We start from the raw sequence: 18104 nt of genomic DNA on the forward strand, positions 1-18104 counted from the left end.
CACAAAATAAAAATGTCAGCAGCAGCTCAGCAAATTCACAATAGCTACTCAAATACATGAACGTTTTTGCTCATGTAAACAATATATGTGAAATATGATTTACCTAAACAATTAAAACATTTCATTAGGAAAAAGGCAACTTACTCTTCTATAAACCTACAGTAGACATCCAGTTGTTTTCAGACAAGTTCTGTTGTTGCATGTTGACAGCTTGCTCCTTTTTGTATATAGTGTCTGCCGGTACTCTTGTCTATGAGATTTATATTAAACTTTTTTCCCCCTGTCAAATGACAGTGCTCTCTCAAGCTTCAAGTGCATGCATGTGACAAGTTTAAGTGGTGACAGGACATACATGTGATCCTGACTGCACAGTTGATGCCAATGTAAGGACTGCTGCAGTGACATCTTCAATATCCACCATATCACAGGTAGATAGGCTTCCCTGTGAGTACTTGGAACATCATATATTTCAGTACAAAGGATGACTAATGTTGTAATAGACAGCACAATGGCCCCACACATGCATTCCTTTGTGTTGGTGTCCCTCCCAATGCAGTAGAGAACTTGTGGCATACCACAATCTATATGGAGCATTGATATACAATGTACCACGTAAGCAATACCCCTAACACATAGGGATGTGCGACTGTGCATGTCACACAAGTGTCTCACACAAGAGTCACAGGTAACATAATGTTATCCATACATGATAATTAAAACCATTGCCATAATAGTTGTATTGCTGAGCAATGTATGTTGCCCTAATGGTGAATGTGCAGCAATACCTCTGTAAACAAAAAGAAACAGTGTATTTAAGTTTACACAAGTGTTGTTGGACAAAATGCACATACTATTTGACCATGTTGACACAGACATAGCATAGGTCCACTGCACGGACAAACAATTACAACAGGCTGGCAACCAAATATAGGTCATCTGCCAAATGAGGGCAGTACATGAAAGCATGTGGATATGATGTATCTGTGTTCCAAAGTTAGTATGACCTACATAAGCAATTACATATGTGTTGCCAATACACAACAATTTTGTACTGAAACAAGACTCCATATTACTGACAATACTTAGTTTGAGAACAATTTTTTTCATGTTCAGCAATAGCATAGCAAAATGTCTGACATAAGGAGTGACTAGTTTTCCAAGAAAAATCCCATATCATGGCCCACACCTGCTCTTGAAACATGTCAAAAAACATCTACCACATCTACTCCTTGAAGTAGTCATTGAGTGCCAGGGGAATGTGAATGGGGCATGCTGGTACCCTGGCCTGGGTAGCAGGTGGTAGTCATGGTGGTGCAGAGTGGCATGGCTCGGTCTTCTCCATACCACTCTTCTGGATTCTCTGTGGTGTTCTATATGGCTAATGGCAATTCAAAAAGAGCACTTGTCATGTGGTTCCATGGTAAAATGACATGCAAGTGAGCAATAACATATTATGTAGTGCATGGAGCATGCTAATTACTCTCAGATGTTTGGAAAAAGACAAACCATTTAAACGTTATAATGATGCAAGACCTAACTAACAAATGTTAAGCACCCCCAGCTAAAGTTTTTAAGGTTGGATTCCTCACTAGGCAGTAAAATCTGGCAATACAAATGACATAGGCAGAATAAAAGATTTGTTTCTGCCTGCTCTCCATTGATAACATGCCCCTAACTTCCTATTATAAATCCAGAAAGTTACTAGAATAACAGGATGTGTATTTGGTTTACTGAGGGATACAAAGTCTGAAACCTAAATGTATGCCATTATTTAATGTCTTCAGTCCTCGATAATTTGTCAGAAAACTGAACACAACCAATATGCGAGGCAAAAATCTGGACATTCTGTGAAAATCTGGACAGTTGAAAGGCACAGAAGGTGAGTATAAACATGAGGGACAGTATTACATCACCTTTCTGAAAACATTGGCTTTACAAGATAGTAAAACACTTAGCATTTTTTTTTCTTTTTTAGTGTAACTAGTATTATTTATTTATTTATTTATTTTATTTTACATTTGTTGACCGGGCTAGTCTAACTGGATACATGTCCATTTTCAGTAGAGGCCCGGGGAGAAAAGCTTCAAGATAGAACAATGAAATTAACAAGATAACAAATAAGGTAACATTAAGCAAAAAAAAAATTATATTTACAATGCATATTACAGGTTATCACAGTAAATTCAGCAGTGCAGAATACAGGCATAACATAGCATGCTAGTTCAATCAAGATGTTCTAGAGGGAGATAGTATTATGGTTAATAAGGAAGGAATTACAGTTAATGAGTAGAAGGGGTAGGAAGAGCAAAGTATTAAGAGAAACATAACTAGTCAGGGTTAGTACAGGGGCATAACCAGTGTGTTCTGAGGAACACTTTCAATTTGTTTTTGAAGCACGATAGAGAGGGAATTGAGGAGAGTTCACTGGGGAGGAGATTCCAGGCTTTTCCAACAATATTAGAAAAGAGGGAGTCACCAGCCTTGTTGTTTAGTTTAGTGGTATGTACTAGAAGTCTCTGCGAAGACCTTAAGGATTTCAGGTTTTTATAAGGAGTGATGAGTGTGGATAGAATAGGAGTTTTGGAAGGTTTGTAAAGAGTATTGTGGGCTATAGATAGTTGATGGAATTTAATCAGATTTTGTAGTTCAAGCCATCCCATCTGCTTTAAATTAATGTAATGGTGGGTTCTAAATGGGTTTCCTGTAGCAAATCTGGCAGTTATTGTAAGACATTTCCAATTTGCTAAGATTATTTTTAGCTAGATTAGTGAAAATGGGTGAGGCATAAAGAAGTGAAGAGATTAGATGAGTGTGTGCTATAGTGGTTTTAGCTGAAGGTAGGAGGAAGGATTTTATCCTATAGAGAGATCCAAGTTTTTTGTTGACAGTTTTTATAGTACTGTTGATATGGATATCAAAATTCAGATTGTTGTCAATGGTGATACCCAATAGTTTGGTGGTTTGGTTTGGGTGATATAATAGTTTTATTGGTAGAGATAACTGAGAAATCAAGAGGAGAGGACTTATTGGTGGGAGAGAAGAGGAGGAGTTTAGTCTTTTTGGGGTTTAGGAGAAAGCATCTATGTGTGAACCATTTCTCAACTGTGTTAAATACTTGTTGGGTAAGAGATTGAAGTTCAGAAGAGGTGGTGGCTGAGCATATCAATGTGGAGTCGTCTGCATATTGAATGCATGTGGCTTGGGGGATGGCAAGGTGAAGGTATTGCAAACACAATTACACAAATACAACATGTAGTATTACATGGTACAAATAAAGTTCCATGCACTACAAAGAATTATGAGCAGGTTACTGATGCTAACCTAATATTTTGTGTTCTCAACATGAATGCTTCATTCTCGAAGAGAATTTCTTGACATCCATGTCTTGAACACATAATAAGAAGGTTAGGAGTAGCAACATCTATGGTCTTATTTCAAAACAAAATGCATACACTATAAGGATGAGCAGTGGTTCTTTGTGTATTACAGATGTATATTTCACTGATATGGGTTCACTTGTGCATAGGATGTTGTGATTCAGTGTTAAAATTGTGTTTGCAACAGCAATTGCATTGCATGCTTCAGTAGTAACTCATGCTACATATGTATTCAGGGCATAATGCAAGGCAAATTAAAACAGGAACTAAGCTTGATTAAGGTACATGTAAACGTATAATGTGATCCGGAAATGTTCTGTAGATGCATACAAATGAGAGGTGGCTATACAAGTTAATGCAGCATGTATTAGGTGATTAAGAGCATATTGTCCCTTATGCTACCACCAAGCTAGGATATGAGAATACTGCAAAGCAAAATTGTGGTTCATGCACGTCAGTGACAACAGTGAAAGGTGGAACACATATTGGGAATCACATTCCCACCACTGCCTGCATATGTCATGGCATACACTAAGTAGTACCCATTTGTACTCAAAAAAGAAATGTGGCCAAATTAGCAAGTCTCATATGATCATGCACATGTCACATACATATAGTATCTTATCAAACAACAGTGAACAGCTGCATGATGTATGGCATACAACATATGATTGCACATTACTACATATCTGAACATGCATAATAACATTCACAAGCAAGCATATTTGCTTGCATAGGTTTATACGTGTTTATTAGCCTAATGACCACAAAGGCCTTTTTAAGCCTAGCCATGCTTCCCAAATCTCTGAGACGTTCTGATAGCCTTGATAAGTGTAAGCAGGAGCTTGGGAGGTGAAACATATACAAGCAAAGCCCTGGGAGATGAACCTTTTACTGGCTACCTGTGTCCATTAGAGACATAGGTACCAAACCATGGATGAATTTCCTGTTCTTCATTCAATTATCCAAATTACACTTGAATTGAGTTAGGGTGGAACTCTGCTTCACATGGATGGGGAGCCTGTTCCACAGAAGGGGTAGTCTCTGGGATACATACCTATCTCTCCAGCAGGTCCTATTGATATCCCTGGCAAGGTTTAAGTCTTTAGAATGGTTAATTATGGTGCTGTTTGTTTTGAAAATATGCAGGAGTCTCATCTGAGTGGAGTCTGACAATGCCTTGAATGCCAAGCACAGATCTCCCCTCAACAATCTGTAGAAGACAGAATACAGGGATAGAACCTTGAGGTGATCTGCATAGGACTTATTACTTATGCCCTGTATTCTTTTAGTGAGGAACCTCTATGGACATTCCAATTGCTGGATACGGCTGATTAGGTACATTCCAAAGAGGGCATTGTACTCAATAATAGATATGATGAATGCCGAATACAGTAGAACAATGACTTCCTTGGACCTAGATGCCATACCTTACCTTTAATTATAAGTTGCACAATATAGAATGATTTCCTCACTACTGTAGATATGTGAGAGTCAAAGGCTAGATTACTGTCGATGTTTATCCCCAAGTCCATGACTACTAAGTCAAATCTTAGGGGTATGTTACCAATATGATAGTTACTATGGGTGGATGATTTCTCGAAGGATACTATTATGCATTTATTGGGATTTTGTGTTAGTCCATGCCTCTGGTCTTAGTTTTTGCCTGTGTCAGCCCTTCCTGGAGAAGATTTGGGTCCGTGGGTGATTCAATAAGAGCTCCTAATTTGCAATCATCTGTAAATTTAATCAGCTAAAGGTCATTGACATTGGCCTTGACTTCAGAGAAGTAAATGAAAAAGGAGCAGTCCCAGGACTGATCCCTGAGGGACTCCACTTGTGACTTGTCTCTTTGTAGAGGTGGACTCCTCAATTCTAGGTTCCTGGGTACTGCCTGCGAGCCAGCTGGCTATCCACCGGGTTACATAAGGGTTTGTACCTAGCCTTTTAAGTTTGTCAAAAATGTCTGAGTCAGGGATTGTGTCAAATGCCTTGTCCAGGTCAAGGTAGGCAGTGCGAACCATTTTGCCCATATCCATTGTTGACTTTCTGAAAGAAGTCCAGCAGGTTGAGTAGGCATGACCTGCCCTTATGAAATCAGGTTGGTTTGGTTCTAGTGTCTGAAGGTTTCCTATGTCATTATTGATAATTTCCATGCTAATTATTTCCATGGCTTTACGTATGAGACTAGTGAGATTTATGGGTATGTAGTTTCCTGGTTCTGTTAATGGGCCACCTTTTTGCAGTGGGATGACTGTTGCTGTTCTCCCTTCATGATGCATGAAACCTGTTTGGAGGCTACAGTTAAATAGCAATTCCAGAAGGCCTGATAGATCATGTTTCATGCTATTTAGAAAACATGGGAGAAACAGATAAATGCAGGTTTTGTAAAACAGAACTGGAAACACTTGCACGCCTTGTTGCTGGTTGTGACATAATAATGTCAGAAGGACTGTATACTGAAATGCATAATAATGTGGCAAGACTGTTGCACTGGGAATTGTGCAAACATTATGGGACTGAAGTGGCTAAAAACACTGGAAAAATGAGCCACAAAGCATCACAGAAAATAATGAAGTCTACATCACATGAGATCACCCATTACCAACAGTTCAAAAGATAGATACTAGAAAACCGGATATAGTGGTCCAGGAAAAGAAGACAAAAGTATCATCGATCATTGAAATCACCACACCCTGTGACTACAGTGTCTTGCATACAGAGAGAGACACAAAGGCATAAAATATCAGGATTTGCTGGCAGAAATGACAGCAATGTGGAAGAAAGGTACACAGACAGTTCCAATAACAGTAGGAGCAACAGGTCTCATAAAAAAGAATCTAAAACAGTATAAGAAACTTCTCTGTGTGGAAGATTTTCAGTCCACATATCTCTAGTTAATCACTGTATATTAATCAGATCAGACAAAAATAGTAGAAGTAGCAAACTTAAACTCGTCTTAAGTCAAAAAAATAAAAATAAAAAATATATAATTGTAGAGAATTACTAAGTATTCAAAAGTAATCCAAGCAAGGTAGGCAGTCTGTTTCCAGTCGGAAATCCTTTATTAAGTTAAGTGATGAAAGTGCTTTTATCCTGCTGGGTGTTGTACCTCATGATTTTTGCCATGATTTTCTTCCTTCTGTTATACAGCCTACTGATGATTCCAACAAGGTGGCGTGTTTTTTGAGTTAGTTCTGTACTTCTTTCTGGTGGGTACAGCTGCCTCTCTGCAGTTATTAACATGCTTGTATTGGGTTTCTGTGAACTGTGCATAGGCAGCAGTGTTCTCAGGGTTTATGGGGGTTTGAAATTTGCCAGATTATCACTTAATAGTAGGAAGTTAGCCTTAGAATAGCTCCTGAAAATTCCAGTGTTAGCTGGGGTTCCAGGTTTTATTTTTACTTCAGAGGAAACCATTTTATGGTCTGACCTTACCAGAAAAGACATTACACTAGGGGGTGTGCATAACTCTCCCATATTAGTGAGGACTAAATCCAGTATGGTTGCACCCCTTTTTGGCATATTAACAATCTTGTCCAGAGAGTTTGTGCTTACAAAATCCCAAAATCTCTGTGCCTGTACATTTGGTGTTGTATAGGATTCTCAGTTAATAGTTGGGTAATTAAAGCTGCTGATGAATATGGTATTGGGTTAGATGCTGAGTGTTTCCAATACATTTAAATACATGGTATGGGTTTGCTGGGTCATAGAGATGGACCTATATCTTGTAAGGAAGTGGTATTGGATTTTTTCTTTGGTGATTTAAATGCAGAGAAGCTCAAGTGCATTATCCTGTTTAACCAGCCTTGAGATATATTTATTTTTGATGTAAATCAAGACACCTGCAGCTTTAGTCCCTGTCTGTGTAGTAGCTGGTCTAAATGTGTGGAAGGCATTATAACCTTGCACTGTCGGTGTGCTCTCCATGGCTTTAAAACCTGTCTCAAGTGACCACGCAGACATCAGCATTCTCTAGGGTAAAGAGACCTTCTAGGGAGTGGAGTTTTAGACTCCTAGCATGAGCAGTAACACCTTTAGTTTTTCTTGGCTTTGATTTGCTATGTCAGAAGTAAATATATATTTTGTTTTGGAGACATCCTACATACACATCATACACATTCCCATGCCAAGCAAACTGGTAAGCTCACGTATATCCTGACCAGACCAGTGGTGCAGTAATACATGTCTTGATGAAGCCCAGCTGTGCCAACTTGGTCATGGCAAAATGGGAAACAGAGGCTGTTTTAGAGTCAGCTTTTGCATCACATTTTGTTTATGTTGTTGCTTTTCTGAAAACATTTTGTGGTCTGGAAAGCCAACAAGGAAGTGTTAAAAGGTCTAATGGACTATATCAATTGATTCACAACTTTTTGGGATGAAATATAGTCAGGCTAGCATTAATTAAGTAAATAAAAAAGCAGTCTGTTGAGTAAAAGTTCCTGAGCTAAAAAAATGACTAAGCAACTACCATGGCAGCACAGTACTGCTCTAAATATAGGTTCAAAAGTTAAAGCTGTGCACAATATTTAATGGAAAAAGAAGAACAACAGGGAGGGCTTCCGCAGTTCTGAGACTGCTTCATCAGACCTAACGCAAAAAGAACATCCAGCTATTTAAATAAATAAATAAAAAAATCATGAGCATCTTAGTAAACACAGCATAATTAATACATATTAAGAAGCATCAGCAATCTAAATGAAGACCTATTAATACATAAACTGTTAAAACAGCCCTCCCAGATAACCACATAACTTTAAATTCAAAGTTGCCATATCTGCTGTCAGTAAACAATGCTATACACATCACTGCAAGGCCTTTAAAAGTTTGAAGTGGCTTGAACTACTCCACTATCTGGACTGCACAACTAGCTACAGCCCACATCTTTTGTAAACCCCAAGCCTGCCCTGCATTAAGCTGTCTTCTTCCTTCCTATCACCCAAGCAGACACCTTTGGCCTAATGATAAACAACTTCTCACTATCTATAAACCTCACAAAGGAACTAGAAATAGCCTTTACTGCTACCCTGTTGCCAGTTCATTTTCACAAACTATTAAAACTTTAACTTACCGTCCTTCCTTCAAAATTCTTCTGAAAGGCCACCTATCAAAATTATAGCTCTGCTCCTGTTTAATCCCTAGTTGAGCATCAATCTTGTCTGATTTTCTCCACTCCTACCTGTCCAGATTCCCTACCCATATCCACTTCATCATCTTCAACTGGCAATACTACACTCTCTACCACTTTACATAACTTTTCCTATCATTTCTTCCCCATTTATACTAATCTAGCTTAAACTCTCCTCCCTTTAATAATAAGTAAATGTCATGAGTTTAGTTAAATTGTAAATAAGCTGTCAAATGTCAAAAGGATGCTCTCCAGAATGGTATATAGTGCTTTACTTTACTTTACTTTGTAACTTATTTTAGTATATCTCTATGCCTTACAATATTGTTTATTTTTAATGTATAATCTTCAAGTGTTACAAAATGTGTTTGAATTTTATTTCTTTTATTTTCTGTGTTGAGTGGAGTTTTTCTCCCCGGGACTCCACGAAAAAGGGGCTCTTGTGACCAAGGCATACTTTCCTGGTAAATATATGTCAAATAAACATATAAAGGGGGGAGGGGTGTTAATTCTATGTAATAGAGGCATGACCTCATATGGCATATCAGGATCAATATGTTCAATGACCCCCTCATCTGAATTAAACAGTCAATCTTAATTGCTTTTTTTAAAACTGAACTCACTGATTTATTGAAGAGTTTGTGTTCTAGCCATTGGAATCGAGGAAGGATTATAATGTTATATAAATGATTTTCAGTTTTTTTAATGGAGGTGTTTGAAGAAGTTTGTATGTTTGTAGTACACTGGCAGTATAAGAATTTAACATATGTCTATCATTTGCAGGATATTTGCACACATGCTGTGAGGTGGCACTAGAGACTATTCTGAGTGCTGCTGATGTGCGCAGCCTCCAACACTGCACAAAACCCCAAGGTATCTACTGTCAAGGCACACTCATGCCAACATACAGCTAAGAAGCCTGCAGAAGCCTGCATATGTGTGCACAAATACATGTACTTATGCACATGTACAAGCACAAAAATATTGAGGAATACATTGTATATAAAGTCTGAGACTACATTTCAGTATATATGCTTTCCTGGTTAGTTAAGATTATTGTGACACCAAGTGCTACCATAATATTAAGACAAACCAGATGGCAGTAACCAAAGCTATGTAAATTACATAGAAATAATGTTGTGCTTGTGTATATTTTGCGCATACTGCACATCTGCTACATGGAAATTCAGCAATGTATTGTGGGAACACACCTACATAAAATGTCAGCATACTGATGCATATGTGTCTGTGTATAACCTACAGAAGAAGTACAAACATGCATACATAAATACATATATGCATGATCGGTTTCTGTGCATATTGAACATATAAGCACACACACACATGGAGTATGAGTGTATGAGGATGGCAGTATACTCAGGCATTACACATTTAACATAGTATGAAGATCATGACTGCAGATCCAGTTAGGCATGTGCACATCATATGGCCTGCATGAAAAGAGGACAATATAATATATAACCCATACATAATAGTTTGCAGCACAAGATAAAGATTCTCCATAAAGATATATCCATGCATAAGCATATTGCACCATTACAGCACTATGCTCCATATACGGTCACTATAAAGAATATGGCCTGGTCAGGGAAGGTACCACACTGCTGCTTCCATCCTGTACCAGTCTGAGCATGGGCTGCAAGACAGTATGTACACAATGTAAGACATGCTTGTCACTAACTATGGATGTAGCATGCAAGCCTGTAAAGATGCCAGGTGTTTATGGGATAACAATGGCAAGGGTCGTCTGACAAATGTAGGGCAGTTGCTACAAGTATGTCATGCCACCTACGTAGAGCACATGACACACTGAGCTGTAGGAGTCACACAGGTGTGAAGTCAATGTGTTGCCTGGGTAAGGTAGTATTCTGCCATGGCAGTGGTATATGATGGTGCAGAGCACATCAACACTCCACCTGTCTTTAGGAACTGGCAGTATCATAATTTACAACAGCAGTCAATGACCCCCACACAGAAAATTGTATGCTAATATATCTCCACATGCAGTATGTTATGCACCAGCATGTGCAAGCTAATGGTCTTGAGAATGACTGATACACACGGCAGTTACCAAACTGCAGCGCATGATTGCATCATGAACAACCTGGCTTAGTGTAATACCAGCTACATACCTACACTATCTCAGTCCTTTTAAATAGGTCTATCCAGGAATCCTGCATTCATTCTCTCTAGAAAAAGTCACACATTATCCCTCTGCCCAAAGGAGGGAATTCAGCAAACATTACTAACTTTAGACCTATAGCAATCTTACCCCCTTCTCCAAAATACTTGAAAAATGTATTCAAAAACAATTGCTAGACAATCTACTGCAAGAAGAACTCCTATCTCACATACAACATGGCTTCCATCTTTCCCATGGTACTAAAACTGCACTTCTAACCTATATAGATAAAGTCAATAAAGCCAGAGATAACTGCAAACAAGTATCCCCCATGTTTCTCGACTTGTCTAAAGCCTTTCACAGTTTGCCACAGCAGACTTCTACTTCATTTGTACTGATTAGGTCTCTCTTAGCTCTCCCTTCTAAGCTTCAAAAGCTACCTATCCAATAGTTATCTGTCAGTAAACTGGCATTCCACTCTCTCTCCATACCTCTCAGTCACCACCGGTGTACCACAGGGTTCTATGTTTTGTCCCCCCCTCTTTAACATACTCACAAGAACAACAGGCCTCCCTAATACAGTACGCAAGTGACACTGCACTCATTTGCACATCTGACAGAAAAGCACACCTCCAACAAATTATTCAGGAAGCTTTAACACCAATTGAAACATGGCTTTGTAACTTACAACTTATGCTCAGCCATAAAAAAAGTCAAATTACGACTCTTTTTCCCCAAATCCTTCTTCTATGAAAAAACAACATTTAACGTCCTCTCTCTTGATAATGCAATCATGAAATTGCTTTCCATAGCAAATTATTGGGGTGACAGTAGATAATAATCTTAAGTTCAGCCTGCATATACAAAACTGTGTAAGAAAAACTCATCAAAAACTAGGAATACTTTATACAGCCAAAAACTTTCTCACTGACGCAACTAAAGTTACACTTTCCACTGCTTATCTCCTCACCACACTTTTTATGGCATGCACATCCTTACTAACCTTCTGGAATCACAAAAATCAAAACTTGAACAATGCAATAATGTCTTCTTTTCCAGGTTAGGGGTCACCACAGCAGATCACATGTCTGCTCATGATTGGCAGTGGAGTTTTACAGTGTCGAGTTTCCAGACTGGCGCCCAACCTTCCACAGAAGGCACACACACGCACTCATACCTAGGGCCAATTTAGAGTGTCCAATCCACCTACAGCATGTCTTTGGGATGTGGGAGGAAACCAGAGCACCTGGAGGAAACCCACACAACCACAGGGAGGACATGCAGACTCCGCACAGAAGGCACCCCAGCCAAGGATCGAACCAGAGAACCTCTTGCTGTGAGGAGACAATGCTAACCACTGCACCACTATGGCCGCCCCAAAGTTGGTAAATTTACAGCCAATATCCCTTTCAGGACTCACCACTGTATAGCACTAAAAAGCTTAAATTGGTTAGAACCACTCTATCAACTAACATATAAACAGCTTTTTGCCATCTATAAAATTATCCAAAATCCATCTGCTTGTCCGGCTCTAGATAACATTCTGTGCAACTATGTTCCTAGTTGGTCATTACAATCCAATGACCTGTCTGTCCACAAACCTATCAAATCTGCTGGGCATTATCTGTACTCATGGTGCTAAGGCCTGGAACTCCTTATCTCTATCCATCAGTTAATACCCTCCCATCCTTCAAAACCATTCTGAAAGACTTCTTAGCCAAAAGCCGTCTCTGTTCTTGCACAACACCAGGATAAACTATATCCTTAAATGTGAACAAATACCTAGTCATACCTTACTTCTCCTAAATCTCCCTTTTTCACTCACTTCCTTGCTTCTATCAACTTCTGTTCCCTGGCTTTCTCCTTAATATACCATAAGTCTGCTTTTCTGTCACTTTGTATTGCAATTACTGCTTATGCTATACTAACTTACCTTTAATTTCTATATAAACTGGCAAAAATTTCTCTATTCAATCATTATCATATAACTTGTATCTATTCTTAACCAATGTTTTCATATTATGTCCAGTTTGTATAATTATTTAAACTATTTGTTTTTTGCATTATTTTAAAGACTGTAAAATTATTGTCCTTAAAGTATTTTGTAATACTTTAGAGCTTTTCTCTCTCAGTCTCGACTTAAAATGGGCTCCTACCCAATCAGACTTTCCCAGTAATCAAATGTCAATAAATAAATAAATAAATAAATAAATAAACACATTTGTCTGTGTGCCTGAGTGTGACTGAAGGTCAAAGGCAGTGTCACTTGTTCAGGAATGCAGAGTCTCTTTTTAATGTTGACAGCCATCAGAAACCACAGAACCCACAACAATAATATAAATTCACATGAGTAACATGCATTACATTATTCACAGGTCACTGGTAGCATCATGGACACTGCTGTTGTGCAAGTGTACACAGTAATGTACTATCCAAAGATGGATGGATGCCATGCTTATAATTCTAAATGAGCAGACTGTGAGCAAACTTTTGTCCTACATCAGCAAAAAATACACAAAGCAATATATACCTCATTTCTGGTGCTGTAATTTGACATGCCTCATGTATCTCAGCCCCATATGTCAGTTCACTGCTCATGTTCACCTTTGATAAAGCAGAGGAGAAATATGACATTATAATGTTGTCCTGTTCAATGGATCACTTAATAGTAAAACATAGTTGCTTCAACACAATGCAATATACATCTACATATTTCTCTGTAAGAAATTACTCTAATATTTCCACTTTGATAACTTAACACATATGCATGGGTATGGTTGCTAAGCACAGTCCACTGTGCTACAGTAAGACCCATTTACAGATTATAACATATATACACCCCCCCCCTGGCACATGACTTAACTGTAATATATATATAGATGCATAGCTGTAGTAATGATGCCACAACAGTTATGAAGCTTGACATATATTAAGTACCTTGGCTTATGTGTATGCAGCACTGCAATCTACAGAAGTCCATCATGCTTCTATCTCCCTACACTGCTGTACACACACACATTCACACTCCAAAAATACATGCCTTAATGCTACAACGTGAGGACACACACACAGACACACACACACACACACACACACACACACACACACACACACACACACACACACACACACACACACACACACACACACACACACACACACACACACACACACACACACACACACACACACACACACACACACGTACAAAGGGGCGTGAGCCTATGTGGGCATTTGCACACAAATGCCATACGTGTGTAGCCTGGTAAGTGGAAATATACATTACCATACAGTTAATAATACATCCACATATGCATACAAGATAACAAACACAAAAAGTCATAGCATTAGCATGAATACAGTGTGATATTAGCTGAAATGAACATTATTGTAATTTACATTGACCCTTACAGTCCACTGTTTTCTACACAGACGCTCCCAGTAGTGCTATATTTTTGTTAGGCATAGTGACATCTATAGGAATACTATAAGTAGTGTCATACAATTAAGACCCTGCTATTGTTAAACTTAAAAGGGGAACACCTGGTCTGTACAGCTGAGTTACCATAGGGCCAATACAGTGATGAGATACCTATATGCCAACAGCCGTAGACAGATGCAGCTGTCTTAGAGTACTATTACTGCTACATTAGGACATACATAGCATCATTAATGAAAATGATCCACATCCAGGTGAAGTGTGCTCATTATCTATATAAACATACAGATATGAACTGTACAAGACACCTGCTTGCATTACAGATACATGATAAATACTGCACATGTAGTATAGCAATGGATATTACTGACTTTATAGGTTTGTAGGTTCATAGGCTCATAGGTTGGTACTAGGCTATCAGCCCTATGGCCCATACAAGCCTAGCCATAACAATTCCCTGGCTATTTCTTCCCAAACTACTTACTTCCCTGGACCCCTGTTTAGCAGGGCGACTGACGTGATCCCCGGGGTGAATTTTCTTTCTCCCATCCAATCGTCAATGATCCTTTTGAAGAGGGCCAAAGAGGCAATCTGCTTGACATGTATGGGCAATCTATTCCAGAGTCCGGGAATCTCTGGGTCAGGAATCTATCTCTCCAGCATGTTTTGTTTATTTTGATGACAAGGTTTAGATCCCTGGAGCGTGTGGCTCTGAGGGATTGGGATTTCTTTAAGTATAGCATGTCCAACAGCTCTGGGTTTGACATGGCCTTGTATGTTAAGCAGAGATCACCTCTGAGTAGACGATATACGATAGAGTATAGCTGGAGTTTTTTAAGGCGGTCAGCGTAGGGCATCTGCTTTAGGCTTGTGATTCTTTTAGTGAGGTATTTCTGCGGCTTTTCCAGTTGTTGCAGATGTCTTGAGAGGTACATACCAAATGGGGAGTTGTATTCTATAATGGGTCTAATGAGGGATGAGTACAGTGGGACAATGACCTCCTTTTTTCTGGATGAAAAGTCCTTAGTGATGAGGTGTGCCACATACAAGGATTTCCTGACTGTTGTGGCGATGTGGTTATCAAAGGTGAGACCACTGTCCACCTGTGTCCCTAAGTCTCTTATCACACTTTTGGTGTTTAGTGTACTGCCACCTATATGGTAATTCATGGGTACATGTTTTTTTCCCAAATGGGATAACTATACATTTCTTGGCATTGAGCTTGAGCCCATGGCTCTGGCACCATAGGTTCATAAGTTCATACTAGGCTATCTGCCCTAGGGCATTTATAAGCCTAGCCAGAGTGTGTTTGGCTTTCGCCACCCATTTTAAATGAATTTTGCTATGCCCTTTTTCGAGGTTAGTATACTGTGCCTCTGTCTAACAGTGACACAGAAGTGATACCCGGGGTAAACCTACTATCTCCCATCCACTCATCAAGCTTCCTCTTGAAGAGAGTCAATGAGGGACTCTGCCTAACCTGGACTGGGATTTTATTCCAGACGGGAGCCTCTGGGTTATGAATCTGTCCCTCCAGCATGTCCTATTTATTTCAGTGCTGAGGTTCAAGTCTCTCGATTGCGTAGCTCAATGGGATTTGGATTTTCTGAGGTGCAGCATGTCCATTAATTCCGGGTTGGACATGGCTTTATACGTCAGGCACAAATCACCTCTGAGCAGGCGGTATGCCACTGAGTAGAGCTGGAGTTTCTTTAACCAGGCAGCATATGGCATCTGTTTGAGCCCTTTGATCCTCGTGGTGAGGTACTTTTGGGGTCTTTCCAGTTGCTGCAGGTGTCTGGTAAGGTACATCTCAAAAGGGGCATTGTACTCAATTATAAGCCTGATGAGGGATGAGTAAAGAGGCACGATGACCTCCCCTGATCTAGATGTGAATCCCTTCATGATTAGGTGGGCTATATAAAATGTTTTTCTAACCACTTTGGCCATGTGGTTGCCAAATGAGAGATTGCTATCAACTTGGGTCCCCAGGTCCCTAATTACTTCTTCCGTACTTAATGGATTACCACCTATGTGGTAATTTGTGGGCACTTTGTTTTGCCAAAGGGATGACTATACACTTTTTGGCATTTAGCTTGAGGCCATGGCTCTGGCACCAGTTGTCTGTTTCTATGAGGCCCTTTTGGAGGATGCTTGTGTCGGTTGGAGAGTCGATTATGGCGCCCAGTTTGCAGTCATCTGCGAACTTGGTCAGCCACAGTCCTTCCGTGTTAGCCTGTACCTCCGAGAAATATATACCGAACAAGAGAGGTCCCAGAACTGAGCCTTGTGGGATGCCACTTGTAACTGGTTTGGAGTCTGACATGGTTCCAGCAATTCTAACCATGTGGGCTCTGTCCTTGAGCCAGTTTGCAACCCATCTAGTGATGTAAGGGTTTATATTTAAGCTGATGAGCTTATCTATAATGCCCGAGTGGGGTATTGTATCGAAGGTTTTTGCAAGGTCCAGGTAGACTGTGTGGACCACCTTCCCCTCGTCAATGGCCTTGGTGACTGTTTCAAAGAAATCAACCAGGTTTAAGAGGCAGGATCTACCCTTAACAAAGCCAAACTGGGTAGGATCCAGTGTCTGTAGGTCCCCAATATCTTTATTTATGAGGTCCATGATGGTCCTTTCCATAGCTTTGCAGACCAAGCTAGTCAGGCTTATGGGGCGATAGTTTCCAGGATCCATTGAGGCACCACCTTTGCGGAGAGGGACCACTGTTGCTGTATGCCACTCTTTGGGTACATATCCTGTAGTAAGGCTGAGATTGAACAGTAGTTTTATGTTTGGGTTTAGTTCTTCTTGGAGTTCAAGGCCCTTTTGTAAAGTATCCACATCATTTGGGGATTCAATAATGGCTCCCAGTTTGCAGTCATCTGTGAACTTTGTTAGCCAGAGTCCCTTAGTGTACGATCTGAGGAAGGCTTATTTGCTGAAAGCACTTATCGGAAGACTGAGGACTGCTTATTTTATGTTATATTCTTTTTATTAAAGTTTTGATTTTACTATTAAGTTTTACTGCCGTGGTGGACATCAGGAGTTTTTAGTAGTGTTTGACTTTTCTCTTCCTCATTGGTGTCCTTCACAGTGTAAGAAGGTTTTTTACCTATTGGCCAATGAGTAGTGGTTGCTAAGGGGGGAGGCTCAGTGTGAGACAAGTAACTATGCATTAGCAGACAATCCTATGCAAATGAGGGGAAGGATAGTGAATCCCTGTTTACCCGAGCATGTGAATCAGGTCCCAACAGTGTAAGAGTAGGAATAGCTTGGTGCAAGCCTAGGAGGTAGGTGACATCATGGGGGTGTGTGTCAGGCATACTGTAAGCGGATTGGATCCCTGTGACTCAGGTTTGCTCCTGGCTTAGCACAGCTAAGCTAGAGGGTGTGTCTAAACCTGCCTAGCAGTTTTTACAAAGCCTAAGCGAGTGTGCGTGCCGTGCACCGGGTTGTACAGGAAGAAAAAAGAGGTTAAACCAGGAAATAGCAGCAGTGTGCACAATTGAGCACTCTGTTTGCACAGCGTGCCCCCAGGCTTAAACAGGAAGGCAATGGGAAGGGAAAACAGCAGTAGGAAGGTAATCAAGGAGTATTAGCTTAGTTGGCAGGTGAAATGTATCCGAATCAGCCAATTACACAGGCAGCAGACCAGCCCAGCCCAGAACACTACTATAAACTATGCAAAGACCTACCCCTCTGGATTTTCCCACACTCTACACCACCAGTGTAAACAAGCAGGAACTTTTAACACTCGCAACAGCAAAATGTTAGGGGCTGCAATAGCTATCATACAACTTGTGGAAGAGGCTGAGGGTGGTGAGGATGTGAATGCTTCTGAACAACCCACAGTGAGGAAACGGAGAAAGGTGTACAGACCCAGGGTAACCTACCAAGGGCTACATGAGCTGGAGATACTGGAGCACGATAGGGTGGACAGGAACCTCCTACAGCAAATTGTTGAGCTGTGCCAGCCATGCCTGACACACAGAACTAACAGAGGGGAACCCATCCCA

The sequence above is a fragment of the Protopterus annectens genome, chromosome 1.part1 (genome assembly GCF_019279795.1).
Source record: "Protopterus annectens isolate FY-2018-M chromosome 1.part1, PAN1.0, whole genome shotgun sequence".
In the NCBI taxonomy this organism is placed as follows: Eukaryota; Metazoa; Chordata; order Ceratodontiformes; family Protopteridae; genus Protopterus; species Protopterus annectens.